This window comes from Lolium perenne, chromosome 7, assembly GCF_019359855.2.
Source record: "Lolium perenne isolate Kyuss_39 chromosome 7, Kyuss_2.0, whole genome shotgun sequence".
NCBI lineage: Eukaryota > Viridiplantae > Streptophyta > Magnoliopsida > Poales > Poaceae > Lolium > Lolium perenne.
In genome coordinates this window covers 274,414,619-274,418,760 of record NC_067250.2, presented here as the reverse complement: position 1 = coordinate 274,418,760, position 4,142 = coordinate 274,414,619, and the positions used below count along the sequence as shown (strand labels likewise).

The 4,142-nt window shown below is 41.2% G+C and overlaps 1 long non-coding RNA gene across 1 annotated transcript; it reads right to left on the bottom strand.

The window, feature by feature from the left end:
- Positions 1–423: 423 nt before the first annotated feature.
- LOC139834175 (uncharacterized) lies at positions 424–1,014 on the bottom strand. Its single transcript, XR_011749612.1, has 2 exons — positions 885–1,014; positions 424–791 (listed from the first exon to the last, which is right to left on the bottom strand). It is a non-coding gene; the product is annotated as an uncharacterized lncRNA (long non-coding RNA).
- Between the last annotated feature and the right edge of the window lie 3,128 nt (positions 1,015–4,142).

Below are 4,142 nucleotides of genomic sequence, written 5' to 3'. Positions count from 1 at the left end.
GTGTTCCAATTTGTGTCCATTTGAACCATACGTTGTGTGTCGTTGTTGAACTACGTCATTTTGTGTGTCGTTCTTGAACTATGTGATGTGTGTTGCACTTTGTGTCCATTTAAACTACGTGTAGATCATTTGTTTCATGATTTATATGTGAGTGTTTGATCTTGTTGAATCCATAGTAGTGTTGTTTTCCGCCCCCGCGCGAGCTGTATTATGGGTGTCCGCGCGTGCTGTATTATGGCGTGCCCGGCGGAGGACCAATTTTACCGCCCGCGCACACGCTGCATTTTAGAGTATCCAGCGGGACAAATTTCGGCCCAGCGCACCATCCGTTTACAGCGCGGCGAAAGCGAGGTTTATCGTGCCGATTTTTAGTGCGCCTGTTGGAGATGCTCTTAGTACGATTTTATAGTAAATCAGACACAATTAGAAGGAATTGGAGGGAGTACATGACATTGACATGTAATTGTTCACGTTCCCATGGTACACATCAGTTTGCAGCTAATTTACTGCGTCCTCCTTATTATTCAAATTGATCGATCGACATATATATCTTAGCTAGTTAATGACTAATACTCGGATCTAATTGCAGCAGGTCTGTGGGAACGTTGCGCAGAAGGTGAAGTTGCACCCCGCACTGACGCACTCACCAGTCCAGGTGCAGTCGGTCGCACCATTGTCACACGGGATCTGGGTGAACCTTATGCGGCTCTGGAAATGGCAAGCCGCGCGATTGCACGACGTCCCAAACGGCGAGATGATTTCAGATGTACAGCTACGAAACGAGGCCTCACCTGCAGAAAAAAAAACAATTGTTATTTGACAATTGATCTAGTTAACTTATACTTGTTACATGAACAAAAAATGGGTACCACGTACGCATGTACCTGGTGTCACTGCCAGCACAAGGACGAGGGCGAGAGGAAGGAGCAGCGTTAGGGGAATCCTCATGTTTTGCTGGATCATGTGCTGATCGATAGTAGAGGAATTAGTCTTGTGGATGGTTGGCTTCTTGGCTGAATCGTGAGGTGTGGAAGAGAAAGTTAGGACACTATCAGGCTCCAAGTTTTAATTGGCAACAAATCAATGGCACATTAACTGCATTAATAGCAAATCTACAGTATTAATGGCGAATCAATGAGGGTGAGTGGCGGATTGAATTCCCCAGCGGCGGGATGACCGGAGATGTACAACCGTGAAACGCCTCAAACTGGTCATAGTGCATAGTATCGTATACGTAGTAGTAGTATCATGCATATGATACTATATCTATAGTGAGTAGTATTATAGAGTACTATTATAATTTTATAATTTTATAATTTTGTAGAATCTCAATGCAAATCTGTGTACACGATCTATTTAGCACTAATTTTTCTCGTAGCATGCACTATGATACAATATCTATCTATGGTACTCTAATACTATATCTCCTCCTTAATTAGATGCCACATCAGCATTTTTGTGTATCTAGTAGTATCATGCATATGATACTATCTCTATAGTGAGTAGTATTATAGAGTACTAGTATTATAATTTTATAAATTTATTATTTTGTAGAATCCCAATGCAAATTTGTGTACACGATCTATTTAGCACTAATTTTCCTCGTACCATGCACTATGATACAATATCTACTTATGGTACTCTAATACTATCTCTCCTCCTTAATTAGATGCCACATCAGCATTTTTGTGGATCTAGGGTGTATGATACTACCTAAGATACTAGCACTACCTGCGCGCAACGAGAACAATTATTACTTGGCGATTGATCTAGTTAACTTGCTATGTGGCAGCACAAGGAGGAGGGCGAGAGGCAGGAGCAGCGTCAGGGGAATCCTCATATTTTGGCTAGATGATGTGATTATCGATAGAGAAATTGATCGTGTAGATGGTTGGCTGAATCGTGAGGTGTGGAGAAGAAACAAATATCAGGCAGTTTATAGTTAGTGGGCGTAATGCATCAATGCTGCTAATTCAAATTTGAACAAATCAATGGCAAATGAGTTCTAGCAAATTAAACGAATGAATTAGCGCAATGACTCAAGAAAAGCAACCACTATATATCTACCTGTTAAGGAAATGTTTGGGATTCTATTGAAGGAAAAATGAGAAATAAATTAGAACCTTGGCAAGGAAAAATGTTGGTGATGGGAGAGAGAGTTACCCTGATCAACTCATTCTTGACTAGTGTTCCTTTGTACATGCTCTCCTTCTATAGGATACCAAGTGGTGTGAAAGAAAAATTGGACAGAATCAGGAATAGTTTCCTATGGAATGAAACTGAAGATAAAAAATAAATATCATTTGGTTAATTGGCAGAGAGTGTGCATGACAAAAGATCAAGGTGCTTTGGGGGTTTTAGACTTGGAGAAAATAAATATTGATTTGTTAGCTAAGTAGACATGGAAGCTTTTTAATGAGGATGGAATATGGCAGCAAATCTTTAGGAAAAATACCTCCAAAAACAAACTCTTTGCCAGAGACAGTAACCAAGAATGGGGATTCACATTCCTGGCAAGGACTAATGGAGATTAAAAATTTCTTTTGGCAACATTGCAGGGTTCAAGTTGGGAATGGAGCTAGAACAAGCTTTTGGGAGGATCAGTGGATAGTTCCTTCCTGTCTAGCAAAAACCTTCTCAAGACTGTTCTTAATCTCTATGAACGGAAATGTTATAGTACAGAAATTTTTTGATGCATGTGTAGAAGAGGTTAGATTTAGGAGAGAGATGGTTGGAGGACTTAGAGAACAATGGAATGATTAAAAAAGCTGCTGGAAAGGGTTAACTTAAATAATGAACCTGACAAATTGATTAGGAAATTAACAAATTCAGGGAAAGTTTTAGTTAAATCTTTGTATCTAGAAATGCAATGCAATGAAGTGGTTCCCTACAGGTTCATGTGAAAAATTAAGACACCCCTTAGAATTAAAACTTTGTTGTGGTTAATGCTGAAAAAATCATACTAACAAGAGATGTGATGTTGCAAAGGGGAGATAAATGTGACAAGAAGTGTCTTTTCTATGGATGTAATGAATCTATCAATCATCTCTTTTTCAAATGTCTCATTTTCAAATGTCCTCTTGCTAGATACATTTGGAATGTGGTCAGCTACACTTTTGGTTTTAACTTCCAATTTGAATCTGCTAATCATTGCATCTCCAATTGGTTGAAGGGTTTTGGGGGGAAGAAAAAGGAAATCGTTGCTGTAGGAATAGCGGTTGTAGTCTGGAGCATTTGGAAAACAAGGAACTTGGCATGTTTTGAGAAAAAATGGCCTGATGAACCTTATGTTGTGATTCTAAAAATCTGTTACTATATTAATTGCTGGAGTTTGTTGCGGGTGAAGGAGAACGCTAAAGGTCAATTGGAATTTTGTGCAAAGGTGCTGGAAAGAGTGTCAATAGAAGTGTTTGGGTCAAGGAGAAGCTGGATTTCATGGACGCCGAGGCTGATGATGTAGGAAGAATAAAGGGAGAAGGGAGGGAAACAGAAGACTGATAGCAAAAGGAAAAAAGAAGAGAAGATGTAACGTGGTGCAACATAGTTGATCCTGATGGAGAGGAGGTGGAAGTTGGCAACAATGAAGCCTTTTCTTTCTTGGTCTCAGTTTGTTTTGCACCTGCAGCTTTCTATCTTTTACTTTTGCCTGTTGAGAACTGTTGTTAGTTGGAAAAACATGTTTGTAGTATTTTTAAGTATTTGCTGTGTTGTAAGGTGTATGATGATACTTTGTAGCTTGCTAGTTTCCTTAATGAAATCGGGGGTGACTCCCTTTTATGTAAAAAAACATCTACCTGTCAACGCGGATGATGTTGACGTGCGCAAGGATCCGCGGCCTCGGAGTCCGATTGGAACTAGAGCGGCCCAATTCTCAGGACATCCATCGTCCGGAGTGATCCGGGAATGGGAGAGGAGAGGATGGGTGTGCAAAGCTGCCTGCCGACAACTATCTCGTCCTTCAACAGCGGCAGCGAATCGAATGTGCGGGCGTGAGCGAGTACCGTTTGCTCTTGCTCGGGAGTGCGATCTGCGGGGGGCGGGGGCATGTGAGGGCTGGGCTAAGATGGGCCCATTGTTGGCGCTGATGAGATCGAGCAAGTGAGACTGGGAAGATGGGGCCCACGTGTCGGCGCTAGAGCTCG